The sequence below is a fragment of the Meles meles genome, chromosome 1, assembly GCF_922984935.1.
Source record: "Meles meles chromosome 1, mMelMel3.1 paternal haplotype, whole genome shotgun sequence".
NCBI classification, from domain to species: Eukaryota; Metazoa; Chordata; class Mammalia; order Carnivora; family Mustelidae; genus Meles; species Meles meles.
The window spans coordinates 126,470,645-126,494,227 of record NC_060066.1 but is presented as its reverse complement, the minus strand read 5'-3'; the positions used below and the strand labels follow the sequence as shown (position 1 = coordinate 126,494,227).

The window sequence follows — 23,583 nt, the reverse complement described above, 5'->3', positions numbered from 1 at the left end:
AAGCAATATTTATAAAGATACATGGGCAAGATGTTTACTGTAGCAATATTTGTTTTGGCAAAACAAAACAACAAAGAAAATATTAACAACTTCACGTTTATCACAGGGAAAGAATATGTATCTTATGGCATATTCTCATTTTTATATGATAAGCTACTGCTAAAAAGATTGAGTTAGGTCAGCATGTATTTTATCAGAAAGAGATCAATGATATATGAAGTTTAAAATATTGTAATCAACATAGTATTTTCCAATATCTTTTAAAAAGAAAATATCTCTCTTTCTCTCTCTTCTCATTCTGTCCCACCTCCTCTGTCCCTCTTTCCCTACACACATTCACAGAAACACATATATACATATGCATGTGTTTTTTTGATAAGCACAGAAAAATTATAAATGATTACATAGCATACTTTTATAAATATATATAATAATCTAATAAAACATTTATATCTGAATATACATAACTTTTATAACATATATAACACATATCTAAATAATATATATAAATATAGACTGTCTAAAGAGTGGTATTGGGGGAAGTATGAGAGAGATTAATGTTTTTTCATTTGTGTACAATCCGCATTGCTTAATTTGTTACAATGAAAATTATTAAACTTGAAATTATAATAAATTATAATAATCAATCAAAGTTGAAGATAACTAAATGAAATAAAATAATATCTGAAAACTGGTAATATGAAAGGTTACAAGGATACAGCACTTGAAAATAAAAGACACAAATTACTTTTGAAAGGGCTATTTTTGTAATAAATGACAAATAACAATCTGATTTTGTGCTTCTCATTTTCCCATTGAAATAATCAAAACATAAGAGGTAAAGTTATGATAACACTTATTACTGGAAATATTATGTATGGAATCCAAAAAAAAAAAAAAAAAGCCAAACTCGGAAGCAAACAGTAGAATGGTGGTTGTCAGATACTGGAGTGTGGGGGAAACAAATATTGGTCAAAGGATACGACTTTCCAGTGATAAGATGAGTAAATTCTGAGGATCTAACATATAGAATGGTGACCATCATTAATAATACTGTATTACATACTTAAAAGTTGCTAAGAAAATGGATTTTAAACATTCTCACCACAAAGGGGTAAAAAAATAGCAATGGGAGGTGATGTATCTGTTTTTTAACTTGCTTGAAGTGATCACACTGTATACTTCTATCAAATCATCATGTTGTATACTTAAGGTATGTACAATTTTATCCATCAATTATATTTCAATAAAGCTGGGAAATCAATCAATCAATCAATCAATCTCTGATAAGAAAAACAGATATCTGTCAAAGTCTAGATAAGAGGGGTTTCAATATTTAAATCATCCGTAGGTAAACAAGAGGCTATTTCAAAACCATTTGTCCCACTTGATACCTTTTGTACAGGCCAGGTTTATTTGACTTCTCTACTCCTCATCAAGTATTTCTAAAATTATTCCAAGACCAAATTTTTCAGTGACACTTTATGAATTAGCAATAAAATTGGATTGGAGGTGGCATATTGTCTCTTAAAATAGGAACTCATAGTAATTGATTAGAGATTCAAGAGACATGATGGCCTACTCACATTTTTAGTTTTTTTCTGCACTGCTGTTGGCAAGTGACAAACTGCAGACAGCATGACCAAACAGCAGAAACAAGTGTTATTTTTTATCTAACAAACCCCAAAGGAGTTCTTTTTACTGATTTAGCATTTATTCCATTAAGTAATAGACAATTATCTCATGGAAAGAAAATACACATCCAATGACAGTTGTCTCTACTGCAGCCTGATCCTTCCTCCAGACCTTACCCTTCTATGTTTTATTATTCATCTTAATATCATTTCCTGTTATGTAATTTCAAAAAAAGTGAACACCCTGTTTCTTAGCAAGTTAGATCAGAAAAATGTTACAAATTTTCCTCCATGTCCCAAGGATTGCTGTGCAACCAGAGTGGAAAAAGAATCTCCACTTGGAATACCATGACACCGCCAGGAGGGGACCAGTGACTCCTACCAACCCTCTCAATTATGTTGCGTTTGTTGGTTGTGACAAGGCTTATTATGCAAAATCCTTTATTAATGATTTTTGGAAATGAGAATTAACTTTTGGCTCCTAGTGTCATCCTTTCATTATTCAGCCTCCATTCATTGACAAAATGTCTTATTAGAGTTCATAATATGTAGTTTGCTCTATTTCTCAGTTTCTGTAGTTTTTCTCTTACTTTTATTTGTATTCTGCTCATTCTTTGGTTTGGAAGGTCTAGTTTGGAGAGTTTGCTATCCCATCATTTAGCTTTCCAGAAGTCTCACTATTTAAATATATTTTAGTGTTAATAAAACACTGACAGAGGGAAATGAGAAAGGAAAGGGGGAAGAGGAGAAATCGACAGAGTGAAGAATCAAGGTGGTTTAGGAGCTACCTCCCATTAGACAGGACATTTAAAAGGACAGAAAGAGTAAAAGGATTGGTGGGGATGTAAGTTAGTTTAATGCTCTGGTTACAGGACATTGAGATAATGAACAGCCTATAGCCCTACATTTTTACTGAAGTAAGAAGCAAGGCCATTTGCTCAGAAAGAATACAAAAGAACCACATAGTGTCTTAGTTTTGAACACTGTGGGATTTTTTTTTACATTTTTTGTGGTTGTTCATTTGTTTCCTTTTCTGAATTGTGAAAGCCCTAGTATGGTTATTAACTACTATGCTGATTATTATTATTTTATTTTGGCTAGATTTGTTATATCTATCATTCATTTTAAGTATGCTTTTTAATTTGTGGTCAAGCTGAGAAACTTCAGTGATATTTTGCTATTTTTGTTTTATTTTTTTTTTACCTAGAATCAAATTCCTCTTCCTATAGCAACCACAACTAACTTCGGGGGCATGAATTCTTTTTTTTTTTTTTTTAAGATTATTTATTTATTTATTTGACAGAGAGAGATCACAAGTAGGCAGGGAGGCAGGCAGAGAGAGAGGGAAGCAGGCTCCCCGCTGAGTAGAGAGCTCGACATGGGGCTGGATCCCAGGACCCTGAAACCACGACCTGAGCTGAAGGCAGATGCTCAACCCACTGAGCCACCCAGGTGCCCCATGTATTCTTATTTATAGAATTTGTGGTTCTATAAACTAGGTGTCTTGGGAGACCCAAGGTAGATTTATCAGATCATTTCCTTAGGATTCTGAATCTAGATTGGACAAATACAAGCATGGCAGGAAATGGTGGGAGCACATTTGTTCTTATGCTGGTGCCCATGTAAACAATTTCCCTAAACCTGATCTCTGACCAATATATTTTCTTCAGAGTAAGTCAACAATTATAATTACTACATTTATACATACATATACATGCATGCATATTTCTCTTTCTTGCTTATATTAAAACATATATTATCTGCAAAATACTTTTTTTTGTTTCTGCAATTTTATATCCCTTATTCATTTATATTATAACCTAATTTCTCTGGATTATTGCATGGATTAAAATTCAGAAAAGAACAAGTTTCAGGGACAATGTGTCAGAGATGTTGACTATTTGGTAATAAAATACCGTGTTTTACATTATTATAAGGACTGTCAAAACATCTAACATGTTACAATAGTCCTATCAAAACAGCTATGATACGATGGTGTACTTTCTTTGTCTAGATGGATTCATAAAAACAGGGATGTTTTGACAGTCCTCTTAACCAGGATACAATACTCATTTTCACTACACTATGTTATTCCTTATTTTTTATGGATGCATGTTTAGCTACTAAAATAAATATGACAAGATAAATCCCCCTCCAAATATTCTTAAAATTCACAGACTTTGATGACTTTATAAATCAAAATACATGTATTATTCCATTCCATTTCAGTAATAATAGCCCAAAACAGATTTCTCATTTACTGTGCTATGAAAAAACTAAAGAAACAAAAGTAATAGAATCTGCCTGTTTCATGTATTCTTTTCCCTTAAAAAGTAAAACTTAAAACAAACTTTGCAGATATGGAGCACATATTTAATACTCTTTTCCTGATATAATCATATAAAATATTTTAATATATTAATTTTATTTTAAATAAATTATGTTTAATAAAATTTAATTAATATATTAATATAATAATTAATGATAATATAAAATATTTTACCCAAATGAAATCCCCAAGTTTCAACTTTAACTAATGAAGTAGAACATTACTTTAATCCAACTGTATGCACCTTTCAGAGATTATAGATTCAAAGATATGCCAGTAAAATATTCCAGCATTAACCAAATATTTTTTCTAGTACACAATTATCTTTTTATCCAAAGACAGGTGCCTTCTTTTGATTCCACTGTACTGAAGAAGGACACATTATTCAACTAATATTGACCAAGCACTAGCAACAGAATAAAAGTATAAAAGCTTCATTTCTCAAGGATAATATTAAGGCATCAGAGTTTTATCCAAGATGGACGGAGAATAAAGTTTAAGAGAAACTATGTATTTAAAAATCACTACCCTAATGGATGACATATATAACTAACATTTGTTGTGTAGTAAATATGAGATATAACTATTCCTCTTCCTATTCATAGGTTTACTTATTTAATCTTACCATAACTCTTCATGGTGAGTAAAATTATCATCTATTTTCTAACAGATCAAGAACTGATGCACAGAGGTTAAGTACAACATCCCAGGTCACACAGCTATGAAACGGAGGGAGATGTCAATACAGATTGTCTGGCTCTAGCCACTATGATAAACTGTCAGTCAAAGCCCAGCATACTATTAGATACAGTTAATGTCCATCAACTGCTTACCAAGATTAGTATTTTCTGACAGAACAAGAGGTTTTTTGCACATTGTAGTATAACTGTAATTATCAGTAATACTGTATTTCATCTAATTGAAGTTGCCATCAAATATAATCCACACCACTATTTTATGTACCACTAAAAAGGAATTGTCAATTTAATTATAAAATGATTTTGTCAATTTTTTATTTTGTAATTATTGAAAGAATTCTTTTGACATATCTGACAGAGTATTTAGAATGATATGACACTTAACACTAATACATGCACACATCTTGACCTTTTTAGTGTATTTAGCATCAACAGTATCATTTCAAGGTGCATCATAAACATCAATTATAATAACCATCTCAGCTTTCGATATTCTAAAACGTGAAAAAAAAGTTTGGAAGAGATAAAATATAAAAGTAGCTGTCATTTACTGAAGGCCTACAAAAACCACAGTATTCTACTTGTTGTCTTTACATGGATTATATCATCAAATTTCATCAAAAGAAAACAGAGGCCCAAAGCTGTAACAAACCCAGTGTAAAAAAAGGAAGAACTAACAGCCATAAAGTAAGTCCTATCATAATGTGTAATTGTTCACATGTAGCGTCATTCTTTAAAAAGAAATTTAAGTAATAACAGTCTTTTGGGACTAAAAACACATTCATAGCCACCAACTTCAACACACTAACCATAATGTGTTCTACTATAAGAGAAACTTGATTCCTTTAAATCATGTTTATTTATGACCCAAGTCAAAATTTAAGTAAAATCTTAAATCAAGCTATGATTCAGCTGAATGCTTTTTTTTTTTAAAGAGTAAAATGTATTCTATAGCATTCAGATGTTTCTTAAAGTTACTTACGACATAAATTTAACATATACGAACTTAGTCATTTGGATAATTACTAAAGATTTTTATGTATGTCATGACATTAAAAGTATGTCATGAATTATAATAAAGTCCTAAATTACAGTTTTAATATTTTGTTTATGACTTAAAAGATAATATAAAAGGAACATGAACAAACAATGAAATATCAAGAGAACATATAAAACCTTGTATACTATTAAAAATTTTTCAAAATTCTGACCTCCTTTCTCATGTTATGTCCAAAAATTGCAAGTGCAGAACTCCTGAGGCATTGATTGAAATTTTTCTACCAATAGGGCTTATAGGTAGAGACTTACTTTTTGCTTAGGCAATAATTCCACAGTATCAAAGAAGAAGGATTTCAAGAATAGCATTCTGGGAGGATCTGGTTAAAAATATGACAGCTATTCCAAAAAAGAATGGAATACTGTATGACTAGAAAAAAATTTGGTTCTTCTTTGAAATGTCAACTAATACAAAAGAAGACAAGGAAAAGGGAAAATAAAGAGCAGGTTGGGGGGAAATGGGACAAAAACAAAGAGCAAAATGATATATTTAAATCCAACCAAGATGGTGACTGCATTAAATATAAAGAGGTTAAACATACCAATTATAAGGCAGAGGTTGTCAGACTATATTTTTTTAAAAGAATCAATTAGGGGTGCCTGTGTGGCTCAGTCGGTTAAGTGACTGCCTTCAGCTCAGGTCATGATCCCTGATCCTGGGATCGAGCCCCACATCAGGCTCTCCACTCAGCGGCAAGTCTGCTTCCCCTTTTCTGTGATCTCTCTCACTTTCATTCTCTCTCAAATAACTAAATAAAATCTTTAAAAAAATTTAAAAAATCAATTATATTCTGCTAGAGGAAATGCACTTTATATAACAAGAGAAAGATGGATTAAAAGTTAAAGAATGTGACAAGGTACATCAGGCAGACATTAACTAAAAGGAGGCTATATTAATATTAAACAAATTATGTTCCATTAGTGATAGAGAAGGATATTTCATAATGACAAAAGTGTCAATTCATCAAGAAGCCCTAGAAACCTTTGAATGCAATTGATCAAGAGAGAGAGAAGGAAAAGACCATTTATCAATTTCAGAAAAAAGAGGATTGTCACTAGATAGCTTACAGAATTTAAAAGATAATAAAAACACAAGCCAACATTATGCTAGTAAATATAACATATTAGATGGGATAGACTTGAGAAAATGATCATGGGACTATATTAATTACTAACCAATTTCACAGAAATATATCTATACAAATTTTTAGTAATATTAATCATTAGTGTTTTTCGAAGAAGTTGTCTATCCCATCAAAATTCTCTGAATTTTTCCTTAAAGACAAGATCACATTATTTTTGAGATGTTAGTTCATTATTAATTATTTAATATGGGCATATCTCATTTTACTGTACTCTACTGTGCTTTGCCATAGTTCTTTTGTTTTTAAACAAAATAAAGATTTGTGGCAACCCTGTGTTGAGGATAATAATAGGCAGAGAGACCTCAGTATAGACTGTGGTATATACTGGAGCCTGTGAACTGGCTTCAGCTCCTCTTGTACAGGTGTGGGAACACCAGGGAAAGCTTAACTTACACAGACACCCGCAGACTAGAGCCTGTGTAGAAGTCCAGATTTTCAGAAGAGACATTTCAGCATACTCTACTGGAGTGTGTGTGTGTGTGTGTGTGTGTGAATTTGGCTACATTGGAGTAGGTAAGAGAAAACTTTGCCAGCATCACCATTCTTCTATTCTATCAGTGCCATTTTTTTCCAACAACATTTACTCACTGTTTCTCTGCATCACATTTTGGTAATTTTCACAATATCTCAAACAGTCTTATTATTATTATATTTGTTATGGTGATCTGTGATCAGTGATTTTTGATGTTGCTACTGTAACTTGGGTGCCATCAACCACATCCATATAAGACAGCAAACTTATTCCATAAATGTTGGGTGTGTTCTGACTACTCCATTGACTGGCTAACCCCTTATCTCTCCCTCTCTTCAAGCTTCCCTACTCCATGAGATACAATATTGAAATCAGGCCAATTAATAACTCTACAATTGCCTATAAAATTTCAAGTGAAAGGAAAAGTCACATATATCTGGTAAGAATGGTGATTTTGGCGAATTTCCTCTTACCCACTCCAATGTATCCAAATTCACACACATACATACACACACACACACACACACACACACACACACACTCCAACAGAGTGTGCTGAAATGTCTCTTCTGAAAATCTGGACTTCTACCAGGCTCTAGTCTGCAGGTGTCTGCGTAAGTTAGGCTTTCCCAGGTGTTCCCATACCTGTCCAAGAGGAGCTGAAGCCAGTTCACAGGCTCCAGTATATACCACAGTCTCTACTGAGGTCTCTCTGCCTGTTTTCCATTGCACAGCTGAGTGAGATGCCTCCCAGTCCCTTGGCCTATAACATTGGAATCCACAAGTCCTAAAGGGGCACTTTTCTTTATAAATGAATGTCAAATTTTAGTTGTTAAAGGAGGGACAAAAATGAGGGATGTCTTCTCTCACCATGAATGCTGACATCACTTCTACATTTCTGAGTTATAGTTGGTATAAGGTTTCTAGCTTTTTTGAGAACTAAGTTGAAATCATTGATTTTAAGATTTTTTATTCATATATATGGATCTAATGCAATAAATATTTCTTTGGGTACTACTTTAGCAGCAACTGTCCAGTTTTGACATGCCAGATTTATTATAGTTCATTTCTAAGATTTGGCTGTCTCTGAAAATGATACATTACTTAAAGTTGTTTAACTGTTTGAATTCCAGGCAGTAAGAGATTTTATATATATATTTCATTACGGTTTTCCAGTTTAATTCTATCACACTCAGGAGAGATTATTGTGAATGATTTTAGTCATTTGAAACTTGCAGAAGCTCTTTTTAGGGCCTAAGACACTCGAGTCCATGTACACTTGATAAGAAGTTTATTGTAATCTTTAAGATTTTCTAGGCATTTACTGCATTTTTCTGATTTCTGCTGTTGGCAATTTTATTTATTCTGTCTACTTTATCATACTTACACTCAAGCAATGTATACTATCTGAATTTATTCTTTTTCAATACTGTTTTGTATCTTCTACAACATTTTTATTTGCATAAAAAATTAGAATAAATTTGCTGAATGCTACAAAGATGTCTTCTGGATTTATTTGAATCTATAGGTCTATTTGGTAAGAAAATCATTATGGCTTTGAGTTTTCTGATCCACATACAGTTTACACTTATATTTTATTTCCTGCACAGCATTTGCTCTAAAATGAATAATTCTTTCATTGGTTTACTCTTTTTTTATGTAACTATTGCTAATTTGTCTCATAAACTACATGAATCAGCTTTGAACAACATTTGTTCAGTTATATGGCCTTCTTCCAAGGCCACACATCTCTAAATACTAATGTAAACAAAATTTAAATCTTCATTTAAGACATTATTTTTCAAGTTTAAATCCAAGTGTGAATCCAAGTTTAAAATAAGTGGTTTATAGATATCAACTTGTATTTTGCCTAAATAAAAAATATAGAAAGCTTATTCCTATCCTTACTTTAAGGTCTGAAATTCTTTTCATTGTAAGGATATCTATCCAGATTTTTACCTAGAGCCATACGTGAGGTGGCTCTGTGCTGTGTGGCTGATTCCTTCCACTTATTGCAGGGATGTCACATGGAACCACCTACAAACCAAATTTCTCCCCCTTCCTTAGGAAATTAAATATTTGTAACAATTCTATGGGTATGTAGATGAAGGAAATGTGGAATTATTATGGAAATAAGTGAACTAGGTGAATAAGCTCCATATTCATGAACATTACTTATGTTTTCAGGAACTTAGGTCTGATCTTCAATACACTTCCAATGAAGAAGGGATGTTATTGCGCGTATTCAGTTTCATGATTTATTAGGTCAGGTAACATTTAGGCCATGATAAGCAGGTCAGTCAGCATGGGTTCTGTGGTTCCATTGTTTGGTGATCAGTTCCTCTCAATAACAATGTAAGAGCTGTTTCTCAACAGGAAAATAAGTCTCCAAATACGGTATGCTCTAGTACCCTAGAAGCACATTTTATGACTCTCCTTTCAGAAATTGCTTCAGTCTCCAAAGAGCATCCTGATCTGCCACAGACACTTCAAGCAATATTTGATCTGCTCAAGGTCAGAACTGCTTCCACCATGCCATAAGGTGATGGATAGAATTATTCTCCTCTAGGAATTTTTCCAAGACACACACTTCCTCCCTCCTGAGAGAGATCAGTACACAGAAAGTGATATGTATAGCATATAGAATTCAGTGGAGACCTTATAAATTTTTCTATGACATGTACAAGAGCAGCAAATTCTCTTTCTTTCTTTTTTTCCATTTTAGAAGTATTCTGACATGCTCAATACTTCTGTCTCCCCAAAACTACACTGCATTATAGGTCTTCAAAATTGTTTGATACCTCTCTCCCCCTTCTAACATATATAGATATTACTGAGACTTCTAAGGTACTTTTTACTCCTTGTTCCTCAGGTCACATTATCTTGGTGTTTTCAGTATAGAGGCAAGAATGAGAAAGTGTGGAACTAAATTATAATGGAACCACATAATTGTGGACTTAATGACAAATAATTAGATTGTGTTCCTTTCCCTTCCAGTTTGAAGTCAAACAACACTAGCTGGCTCAGCGGTAGTGAACCCCATGAAAGGATACAGACTAACTTGCTCCAATAAATAAGAGATGCCAAGAGAATCTTCTTCTGTTGGTTGTACCATCTAATTACATTGATGATAATATTGCTATTTTTACAAGATTCATCTGTTTTCCTCATAGGTCATACAAACAAGTAAAGTAGATTTTAATGTCAGGAACATTCTCTTCTGACACACACCTCAGAGTTAGGAGAACATCCAGAATGGGTGAGTTTCAATATCTTCACTCCCAGAGTACACTGCAAGATGGACTTATGTCCAAATTCCATTCATTTTCTGAATTCCATGATACCTATTTGAACTGAAGGCTCATTTTGGTTTCCTACATTATAAAATATTAGTAATACCAGGACGCCTGGGTGGCGTCTGCTTGGTTAAGCTGCCTTCAGCTCAGGTCATGATCCCAGCACACTGTGATCGAGTCCCACTCGGGCTCCTTGCTCAGCAGGGAGCCTGCTTCTCCCTCTGCCTCTGCCTGCCACTCTGTCTGCCTGTGCTCACTCTCTTGCTCTTTCTCTCTCTCTCTGACAAATAAATAAATAAAATCTTTTAAAAAGAAAATAAAATATTAGTAATATCTCAAATCCAGGATATAGTCTTTACCCATGTCACTCTCCCTCAAAAACAATCACTCCTGTATATATGTGCCTTTGAAGAAGCCAGGGTGGAATAATTTTAGTGAAAACTTATGGTGGTACCATTCAAAATGCTTTAGGGTGGTTTCATGGATCTTCATCATGGTAATGATTCAAGCTTCCCTTTATCACATTTAGATTTTGTTGTAGCTATTTTGTAGATATGTTAGAACTTTTGTTCATTGCCCAGCTATATCTTTTATAGGTACCTGGAGATCAATTCAACATCACCAATGGTTCTTCTGGTGCAATCTTCCAATTACCTCTCTAGTTATATTACCTATTATTATACCCATTCTAACTTTTATTTGGCTGGTTAGATGCTGCCATTTGACTCTGCCACCCAACATATCTGATCCTTTGATTCAGGGAGCCCATTTTCCATGGAAGCTTCTCCTACTCTTATCTCCAATCTACAAAGGAAAGCTACTCGAGGGTTTTGAAAAAGTGTTGGTGATTCGCTAATCCTACTGCCTTGTTGAAAATTTATTTTCAGTGTCCTCTCAGATAAGAAAAGTTGTGTGAAGTCATACTATAGAAATTTTCTGTATGCCTGTTTGAATTTCTTCCTCAACATTAAACCATGGCACCTTTGACCTCCAAATACTTTTTAGTATGAATCATTCTTGAACTGAGATTTCAAACTATCAACTGATTGTTTGATTAAACTAATACACTACATTCAGAAACTATATATCAATACATTATATCAATACTTACATCAATAATTATGTCAAACTAAAGCTAGAATCCATACTAACTGTTCTATCTTTACTTACTGGATATTTTACATGTATTACTAATGCATATGTTAATTTTTAGAGAGAAACATATACAATGTCATATTTACAGGTCAAAAATGGTGAAAGAGTGGGCGCCTGGGTGGCTCAGTGGGTTAAGCCTCTGCCCTCGGCTCAGGTCATGGTCCAGGTTCAGGTCCTGGGATCGAGTCCCGCATTGGGCTCTCTGATCAGCAGGGAGCCTGCTTCCTCCTCTCTCTCTCTGCCTGCCTCTCTGCCTACTTGTGATCTCTGTCTGTCAAATAAATAAATAAAATCTTTAAAAAAAAAATGGTGAAATAGGAGGAGTCAAGATGGCGGAGAAGTAGCAGGCTGAGACTACATCAGGTAGCAGGAGATCAGCTAGATAGCTTATGTAAACATTACACACCTATAAATCCAATGGGAGATCGAAGAGAAGAAGAACAGCAATTCTAGAAACAGAAAATCAACCACTTTCTGAAAGGTAGGACTGGCAGAGAAGTGAATCCAAAATGCCGGGAAGATAGACCACGGGGAGAAGGGCCGACTCCCAGCAAGTGGCGGAGCAATGAAGCACAAAATCAGGAATTTTAAATCCACTGATCCACTGAGGGACAATGCTCCAGAGGCTAAACCGGGGTGAAGCCCACGCGAGGTCAGCGTGGCCCCAGGTCCCGTAGGGTCACAGAAGGATCGGGGGTGTCAGAGTGTTGCAGAGCTCACAGGCATTAGAAAGGGGAAGCCGGCTACACAGACACAGCTGAGGACTGAGCTCTCAGCTCGGGGTTACCTTGAACCGGTCGCAGGCTGGATGAGTACAGAGCGCGGCTGGAGGCAGGGGATACGGGAGTGATTGGGCACTGTTCTCTGGGGGCGCACTGAGGAGTGGGGCCCCGGGCTCTTGACTCCTCCAGGCCAGAGACTGGGAGGCTGCCATTTTCATTCCTGTCCTCCAGAACTCTATGGAAAGAGCTCAGGGAACAAAATCTCCTGAAACCGAACCCGAGCGGATTACTTAGTCCGGCCCCTGGTAAGGGTGGTGCAATTCCGCCTTGGGCAAAGACAGTGAGAGTCACTACAACAGGACCCTCCCCCAGAAGATCAACAAAAATCCAGCCAGGACAAAGTTCATCTACCAAGGAAAGCAGCAGAATTCCAGAGGAGGAGAAAGCAAAGCATGGAACTCATGGCTTTCTCCCCATGATACTTTAGTCTTGCAGTTAATTTAATTTTTTTTTCAATTTTTATTTCTTCTTCTGTTAAATTTTTTTAAACTTTTACCCTTTTCTTTTTTAAAGTTTTTTTTAACTAGTTTATCTAAAAGATATATTTTTTCTTTCTTTTTTATATTTTTTCTTTATTTGTTTTTTTTTAAATTTTTTTCTTTTTTTTTTTCTGAACCACTTTTTATCCCCTTTCTCCCCCCCCCCCCCACAATTTGGGGCCTCTTCTGATTTGGTTAAAGCACATTTTTCTGGGGTCTTGCCACCCTTTTAGTATTTTAATTGCTCCTTCATATACTCTTCTCTGGACAAAATGACAAGGCAGAAAAATTCAGCACAAAAAAAAGAACAAGAGGCAGTACCGAAGGCTAGGGACCTAATCAACACAGACATTGGTAATATGTCAGATCTAGAGTTCAGAATAACAATTCTGAAGGTTCTAGCCGGGCTCGAGAAAGGCATGGAAGATATTAGAGAAACCCTCTCTGGAGATATAAAAGCCCTTTCTGCAGAAATAAAAGAACTAAAATCTAACTAAGTTGAAATCAAAAAAGCTACTAATGAGGTGCAATCAAAAATGGAGGCTCTCACTGCTAGGATAAATGAGGCAGAAGAAAGAATTAGTGATATAGAAGACGAAATGACAGAGAATAAAGAAGCCGAGCAAAAGAGGGACAAACAGCTACTGGACCACGAGGGGAGGATTCGAGAGATATTTGACACCATAAGACGAAACAACATTAGAATAATTGGGATTCAAGAAGAAGAAGAAAGAGAGAGGGGAGCAGAAGGTATATTGGATAGAATTATTGGAGAGAATTTCCCCAATATGGCAAAGGGAACAAGCATCAAAGTCCAGGAAGTGCAGAGAACCCCCCTCAAAATCAACAAGAATAGGTCCACACCCTGTCACCTAATAGTAAAATTTACAAGTCTTAGTGACAAAGAGAAAATCCTGAAAGCAGCCCGGGAAAAGACGTCTGTAACATACAATGGTAAAAATATTAGATTGGACGCAGACTTAACCACACAGACCTGGCAGGACAGAAAGAACTGGCATGATATATTCAGAGCACTGAATGAGAAAAACATGCAGCCAAGAATACTATATCCAGCTAGGCTATCACTGAAAATAGAAGGAGAGAGGAAAAGCTTCCAGGACAAACAAAAACTGAAAGAATTTGCAAACACCAAACCAGCTCTACAGGAAATATTGAAAGGGTTCCTCTAAGCAAAGAGAGAGCCTAAAAATAGTAGATCAGAAAGGTACAGAGACAATGTACAGTAAAAGTCACCTTACAGGCAATACAATGGCACTAAATTCATATCTCTCAATAGTTACCCTGAATGTTAATGGGCTAAATACCCCAATCAAAAGACACAGAGTATCAGAATGGATAAAAAAACAAAACCCATTTATATGTTGCTTACAAGAAATTCACTTTAGATGCAAAGACACCTCCAGATTTAAAGTGAGGGCGTGGAAAACAATTTACCATGCTAATGGGCATCAGATGAATGCTGGGGTGGCAATCCTTATATTAGATCAATTAGATTTTAAGCCAAAGACTATAATAAGAGATAAGGAAGAACACAATATCCTACTCAAAGGGTCTGCCCAACAAGAAGACCTAACAATTTTAAATATCTATGCCCCTAACGTGGGAGGAGCCAACTATATCAACCAATCAATAACAAAATCAAAGAAACACATCAATAATAATACAATAATAGTAGGGGACTTGAACACTCCCCTCACTGAAATGGACAGATCATCCAAGCAAAAGATCAACAAGGAAATAAAGGCCTTCAATGACACACTGCACCAGATGGACATCACAGATATATTCAGAACATTTCAACCCAAAGCAACAGAATACACATTCTTCTCTAGTGCACATGGAACATTCTGCAGAATAGATCACATTCTGGGTCCTAAATCAGGTCTCAACCAGTATCAAAAGATTGGGATCATTCCCTGCATGTTTTCAGACCACAATGCTCTGAAGCTAGAACTCAATCACAAGAGGAAATTTGGAAAGAACCCAAATACATGGAGACTAAACAGCATCCTTCTAAAGAATGAATGGAAAAAATTCATGGAAACAAATGATAATGAAAACACAATGGTTCAAAATCTGTGGGACACAGAAAGGCTGTCCTGAGGGGAAAATATATAGCGGTACAAGCCTTTCTCAAGAAACAAGAAAGGTCTCAAGTACAAAACCTAACCCTACACCTAAAGGAGCTGGAGAAAGAACAAGAAAGAAACCCTAAACCCAGCAGGAGAAGAGAAAGCATAAAGATCAAAGCAGAAATCAATGAAATAGAAACAAAAAACAATAGAACAAATCAATGAAACTAGGAGCTGGTTCTTTGAAAGAATTAATAAGATTGATAAACCCCTGGCCAGAATTATCAAAAAGAAAAGAGAAAGGACCCAAATAAGTAAAATCATGAATGAAAGAGGAGAGATCACAACTAACACCAAAGAAATACAGACAATTACGAGAACATACTATGAGCTACTCTATGCCAACAAATTTGACAATCAGGAAGAAATGGATGCATTCCTAGAGACATATAAACTACCACAACTGAACCAGGAAGAAATAGAAAAGCCCATAACCAGTAAGGAGATTAAAACAGTCATCAAAAATCTCCAAACAAACAAAAGCCCAGGGTCAGACAGCTTCCCAGGGGAATTCTACCAAACATTTAAAAGAACTAATTCCTATTCTCCTGAAACTGTTCCAAAAAATAGAAATGGAAGGAAAACTTCCAAACTCATTTTATGAGGCCAGCATCACCTTGATCCCAAAACCAGACAGGATCCCACCAAAAAAGAGAACTACAGACCAATATCTTGATGAACATAGATGCAAAAATTCTCACCAAAATACTAGCCAATAGGATTCAACAGTACATTAAAAGGATTATTCACCATGACCAAGTGCGATTTATTCCAGGGCTGCAAGGTTGGTTCAACATCCACAAATCAATCAATGTGATACAACACATTAATAAAAGAAAGAACAAGAACCATATGATACTCTCCATAGATGCTGAAAAAGCATTTGACAAAGTACAGCATCCCTTCCTGATCAAAACTCTTCAAAGTGTAGGGATAGAGGGCACATACCTCAATATTATCAAAGCCATCTATGAAAAACCCACCGCAAATATCATTCTCAATGGAGAAAAACTGAAAGCTTTTCTGTTAAGGTCAGGAACATGGCAGGGATGTCCATTATCACCACTGCTATTCAACATAGTACTAGAAGTCCTAGCCTCAGCAATCAGACAACAAAAGGAAATTAAAGGCATCCAAATCAGCAAAGAAGAATTCAAACTATCACTCTTCACAGATGATATGATACTATATGTGGAAAACCCAAAAGACTCCACTCCAAAACTGCTAGAATTTGTACAGGAATTCAGTCAAGTGTCAGGATATAAAATCAATGCACAGAAGTCCGTTGCATTTCTGTACACTAACAACAAGACAGAAGAAATAGAAATTAAGGAGTCAATCCCATTTACAATTGCACCCCAAACTATAAGATACCTAGGAATAAACCTAAACAATGAGGCTAAGAATCTATATGCAGAAAACTATAAAGTACTCATGAAAGAAATTGAGGAAGACACAAAGAAATGGAAAAATGTTCCATGCTCCTGGATTGGAAGAATAAATATTGTGAAAATGTCCATGCTGCCTAAAGCAATCTACACATTTAATGTAATCCCTATCAAAATCCCACCCATTTTTCTCAAAGAAATGGAACAAATAATCCTAAAATTTATATGGAACCAGAAAAGACCTCGAATAGCCAAAGGAATATTGAAAAAGAAAGCCAAAGTTGGTGGCATCACAATTCCGGACTTCAAGTTCTATTACAAAGCTGTCATCATCAAGACAGCATGGTACTGGCACAAAAACAGACACATAGATCAATGGAACAGAATAGAGAGCCCAGAAATAGACCCTCAACTCTATGGTCAACTAATCTTCGACAAAGCAGGAATGAATGTCCAATGGAAAAAAGACAGCCTCTTCAATAAATGGTGCTGGGAAAATTGGAAAGCCACATGCAGAAAAATGAAATTGGACCACTTCCTTACACCACACACGAAAATAGACTCAAAATGGATGAAGGACCTCAATGTGAGAAAGGAATCCATCAAAATCCTTGAGGAGAACGCAGGCAGCAACCTCCTTGAACTCAGCTGCAACAACATCTTCCTAGGAACATCGCCAAAGGCAAGGGAAGCAAGGGCAAAAATGAACTATTGGGATTTCCTCAAGATCAAAAGCTTTTGCACAGCAAAGGAAACAGTTAACAAAACCAAAAGACAACTGACAGAATGGGAGAAGATATTTGCAAATGACATATCAGATAAAGGGCTAGTATCCAAAATCTATAAGGAACTTAGCAAACTCAACACCCAAAGAACAAACTATCCAATCAAGAAATGGGCAGAGGACATGAACAGACATTTCTGCAAAGAAGACATCCAGATGGCCAAAGACACATGAAAAAGTGTTCCACATCACTCGGCATCAGGGAAATACAAATCAAAGCCACAGTGAGATATCACCTCACACCAGTCAGAATGGCTAAAATTAACAAGTCAGGAAATGACAGATGCTGGCGAGGATGCGGAGAAAGGGGAACCCTCCTCCACTGTTGGTGGGAATGCAAGCTGGTGCAACCACTCTGGAAAACAGCATGGAGGTTCCTCAAAATGTTGAAAATAGAACTACCCTATGACCCAGCAATTGCACTACTCGGTATTTACCCTAAAGATACAAACATAGTGATCTGAAGGGGCACGTGCACCCGAATGTTTATAGCAGCAATGTCTACAATAGCCAAACTACGGAAAGAACCTAGATATCCATCAACAGATGAGTGGATAAAGAAGAAGTGGTATATATACACAATGGAATATTATGCAGCCATCAAAAGAAATGAAATCTGCCATTTGCGATGACGTGGATGGAGCTAGAGGGTATCATGCTTAGTGAAATAAGTCATTAGGAGAAAAACAACTATCATATGATCTCCCTGATATGAGGACATGGAGATGCAACATCGGGGGTTAGGGAGATAGAAGAAGAATGAATGAAACAAGATGGGATTGGGAGGGAGACAAACTATAAGTGACTCCTAATCTCACAGAACAAACTGAGGGTTGCTGTGGGGAAGGGTGGTTGGGAGAGGGGGAGGGGGGTTATGGACACTGAGGAGGGTATGTGCTATGGTGAGTGCTGTGAAGTGTGTAAACCTGGCAATTCACAGACCTGTACCCCTGGGGATAAAAATACATTATATATTTTAAAAAAATAAGAAGTAAATAAAAAATTTTAAAAAATGGTGAAATATAATTTCATATGATTCAACCTAAGAAATAAACAAAACCTCATTTCATTTTAAGGAACATTTCATAGATTTTCTGAGATCTAACTCATATGTAAAAGAGGAGTGGGAGCAACATGAGTAAAATGTCTTTTGTTAAGTCACTAGTTCAAGTGAGGTAATTACAGGGTTTCTAGGCAAGCCAGGTGCCCTATTCAAGGATCTTCTGTAAGGCTGCATATGCTGGCAATTGTGTTGGGCATTTAGTATCAACTGAATTGACCTAAAAATGACTGAAAGAAATGTCCTGTCTCTGCAACTCTAGTGATTGGAGTTTTATTGTTTCCAAATCTGTGCCTGACTTTTTTTCCTGTGGGATACCCAGACATAATTGTAAATTCAACTCATGTTCTAACTCAGCAACTCATGCCATCAGATTTGCATGTAATTTTAAGTATGTCACTCCTGTGGCTAATGTCAAAGAAATTATTTCAGGGGGACAATAATAAAATCTTTTTAGTTCTTCATCATGTTTTAAACCAGGACTTTAATGTTCTGAGCTTGCCTCTTTTTCCTTCTACTTCTCCAATTCGGACAGGAACTGCCACCCTTCTTCATGTAGCTTGCGTTGTTTATTTGCAATAAAATGGCCAATCACTTTAGTATTTCATTCCACGTGACTATGAATAATAATTTAAGTATTTTCCTGTTGCATTTCATGAATTACTAATGTTCTATTTCCTAATGATAATTGAGTCTCACTGAAACCCCAAGAATGTCAGATAATCAATCTCAGTTTCCCATCTTTGAGTCATATTTACCCACTACCATTTCCAGTTATACCACAGATTGTCATTAAAGATATATGGAAAGGAAGATAAATTATTTTAGGTATTACAGCAGTTACTTAAAACAGGAAAATGGATGCTTATAAAATTATTAGAGGTTTTAAAGAAGTTAGCTTCTGGCTTGGGCTTCTCAAATGATTGCCAGAAAACAAGAGAACAGGCCTCTGTTGTCATCTCTGCCACAGTTGTGAGCACAGAAAACAAAACGGTCATTGCTGCAACTACTAGGGTCAACTCTGCATGCTTTACCTGGAATTCAGGAACCCAGAATCAGGAAATTAGAACCAGAATTTCCACAATGTCATGGACACTGGAAAGTGAAACCCAGCAGCTTTTGGTACTGCACCACCTTACAAAATCTACAGAGCGACTCATCATTGTGACATCCACGACCTTGCCCAACAACCTAATGTAGCAGGTAGTTGGCCTCTGCTTAACTGCTGTCTTTCTAATTTTGGAAAGCCTTAAAATTTTGAAACTTAGATACAATCTAGAACCTAATTAACGTCAAGGGAAACTAAAAGAAATGTCTTACCTCTGCAACATAGGAAAGAAAACTGGAAGGGGCTTGAAATCAGTTATATCCAGTCCAACTTAAAGGTCAGCATATTGAATGGGAAGAATTGTAAGATTACAAAATGATGACTATCCTTGGAATGGAAAAGAGTGTGAGTTAGCATCCAAATTTTTCAGATAATGAGAAGAATTAAACCTACTGGTATTATTAATCAAATACATGAATATATATATATGTATATATATATATGATTTAATTTATTTATTTGACAGACAGAGTTCACAAGTAGGCAGAGAGGCAGGCAGAGAGAGGAGGAAGCAGTCTCCCTGCTGAGCAGAAAGCCCGATGTGGGGCTCGATCCTAGGATCCTGGGATCATGACCTGAAGGCAAAGGCTTTAACCCACTGAGCCACCCAGGTGGACCTGAATTATATTTTTGATCAGGGGCTGGTAAACTACCATTTGTGGCCTGTTTTTGTAATGTACATGAGCTAAAAATGTATTTTTTACATTTTTAAAGTGGTAAGAAAAAGTGTAAAAGAAGATGACCAATATCTTATGTGGTGAGCAAACCTCAAAATATTTATTATTGGGCCTATTCCCCAAAAATGTCTGCTGACTGTCAGATGAGAACAAATTAGTCAGAGAGAACGTAATTCATTAGAATTTAGTATCCATGAGACCAAAGATTGTGTGCCTTTCCTATACTCATTCCTAGTATGGTGTCTGATACCTGGTACACAGTAAGTACTTAAGTGTTGAATAAATGTAATTTACAACAGTACCAATCTTTAGCGGACTTCAGCATGATCTTTGTATATGGTGTCTTTTTGTACACACATATTAACATTGTCATTCAGACAATGCAATAACATAAGCAATATGTTATTCTAGATTGATATGCTTGTCCAAGTATTGCACTTACTGATATCCAGCCACATATAAAATCAACTCTGGTTTTGGTAAGAGCTTTATTACCAGTCAGTTTCTATCCAACTTTGATCTCTTCCTCTTCTGGTGAAATTTATCTCAAGCAATATATTCCATGTCACTGAAAGCCATTAATCCAGTTTAATGGCATTTTATCCACACGTCTGTATGCATTAGAAGACAAAAACAGGACGACAATAACAAAACTCTACTAAGAGATAGATTTGCCTTTGAACACCCAAGGATTCATGTGCAAAATAAATCCCTTTTACTACAGACATGACAAATAATTACTTTAACTGGGAATATAATATGTTTTAATACCATTTTACTATGTATTTTTCTTTTGAACACCTGAATGAACAGATCTATATTTTTTTAAATATTTTTCCCCACATGACAACATTGTTAAAATTATCTAAAACTAATATTTCAGATTTTATATTGACAAGTACATGACATAAATAATACATAATATAAAAGATACTCTGTCCATTTATGTTTGAAAATGTTCAAATAAAGATAAAGAATATCACAGATTCAAATAGCAGGAATAATATTCAGAGTATTGGAATAAGTGAACATGACATAAAATGCAAATAAATTGTATCTGAACAAAGAGAAGAATGATGCCCCATAAGCTCTTTTGTCTCTAAATATGTTACTGAAATTTCAAATGGACTTTACTAATGACATGATTTTCTTTTAAATATTTTGCCAATACAGAGACAAATATGCTATTTGGGTGCTTGTTTGTTGAGTGAATGTTATTAAGTAATTTTTCTAAGCAAAAGCTTTGGAGCACCAAGGTTATAACCCAAAGCAGTGGAAAACTGGTACTTTAATTTTTTCCATCCTTAAGAAATTGGTTAATTTCTCAAGTTAAAGTCCCTTTGAATAAATATATGAGAACCTTTTTTTCTATCTGAAAAATCAAGCTACAATTATAATTAACTCACAGATAAATTAAAAACTATATTTTCCCTGACAAATTATGACCAATCACAATATCTACTTTCTGGGAAAAATAATCTTTTATTTTAAGTATCTTTTATTTTCTTAAATAGGTTTCTCTTTACATTCAAGGATGCATTCATAAGTCTTAAGTTAATGAATGATATTATATTTCTAAAAGGCATTCAAGATGTTAGTATAATTTTGAAAGGTGGAAAAAAGTTCTCAAAATCTACCTAAAGTCATTAGAAAAATACAGTGTATTTAATATTTCCTTAACATAGGCAAAAATATTTTAACAGTCAATTTATTTCTTTTTATATTTTATGTTGTGTAATTTCAAATAAACTTACCCTGCTTTTAAACACTTTTAAATCTGGCATTTGCTGTTAAGAAAGTAAATTTTGAACTATAGTATTCAGGTTTTGGGGTGTTTGTCCGTGAGTCAACAACCAGTTTTGACTTTTTAAAAATTTTTTGGGTTACTGGAATTTTTAATTTTTAATTTACAAGTGTCTGTTTCTATTCATAATAAATTATGCCTACTGTCCACCTCTAGCCATAATAAATTAGACCAAAATGTTTCTTTCATGCCAGATTTAGAATCCATTGCTGTGGATTATTTTCCTTATATAAATTTTCACATGAACACCTGGATGCTACAGTGATTATAGTATTTCTTGTGGACTGACAACCAACATAAATGGTTCACAAAGAACAAGAGCAAACCCACAGAAAGAAGTAGAGATGCTGTTGGAGTTCAAATATCCACCTTCATTCTGACTTTGGGTTTCTGTGAAACACAGCTCTATTTGTAGAAAGCCTTCTCTAATTTATTGAATTATTAGTTATTTTCCCTCAAATTGGTTTTTGTTGCCTGCAGCAAAAGAGGCCTAATTAATGAAAAAGCCCTACTCTTTTCATTGTTCTAGTAATGTGATCAGTAGTTCTCCTAATCAAAAGTGCAAACTTATTAACCTGGAATTATAATTTAATACAATCTGGGTTTTAAAATATTTTATGAAGCTTTGCGCAGTTGGCAGTATCGTAGCCAATGAGGTTTATCCAAGGCGCGATTATTGCTAATTAAAATATTTTATGAAAACTGTTGCTTCAGTTTTAAAATTTTTCTGTTCTTTGTATATATATATTCTTTCCTTTTTTATAAATTAAAAAATATTTGTATTTAAATTCCAGTTAGTTAACATACAGTATAATATTAGTTTCAGGTGTACAATTTAGTGATTCATCACATTGTCCTCCTTAATCCCCATCACCTATTTAACCCATCCCTCTCACTCACCTCCCCTCTGGGAATCACCAGTTTGTTCACTGTAGTTAAGTGTATATATTTTTATTCATTGATTCACAAATATTTATTGAGCTACTACTGTGAAAATGTCACCAGGTTAAGTATCGTATAGTCACATTTTTCTCTCTTGCATTTTCCCTGGTTTTTGAGTTGAAAATAATTGTTTTGCTTTTCTGAATAATCATGCTTTATTATTTGTAATTTTAATATAATCCTATGTTTCTGACTTACAATAACATGATTAATGCATATTACCAGTCTCCTCTCCTGGAATTTAAGATCTGTTCATACATTTTAATACATAAAAATACCATAATACATAGATAATCAAGATATTTGTTGAAGGAATGTGGGTTATTGAACATTAGCCTCTCTATTTTATTGTTTTTATTACTCCCTATTATATGAACATTTCTATTTTATAAAATCCAAGTTTCTATCTCTGTGGTTACAGTTGCCTGCATCAGAGGCATAATTTTATTCTTCAGGTCCTTTCTTGCTTTCTGCAGTGGGAATGCACTTTGGCCCATGATCCCTCACTCCATAACTCTCTCTGTATAAACTAAGCACTGATTCCCTCACTGCTTCCTTGTAGTCACTTTAAACAATTATGATAATCTTATTCTAAGCCTTGGTAGTCTTTTAACCATTGAT

The 23,583-nt window shown here is 35.0% G+C and overlaps 1 pseudogene; it reads left to right on the top strand.

Moving 5' to 3' along the window:
• Nucleotides 1–22,641: 22,641 nt before the first annotated feature.
• Nucleotides 22,642–22,764, top strand: LOC123927918 (annotated as a pseudogene).
• Nucleotides 22,765–23,583: the final 819 nt, after the last annotated feature.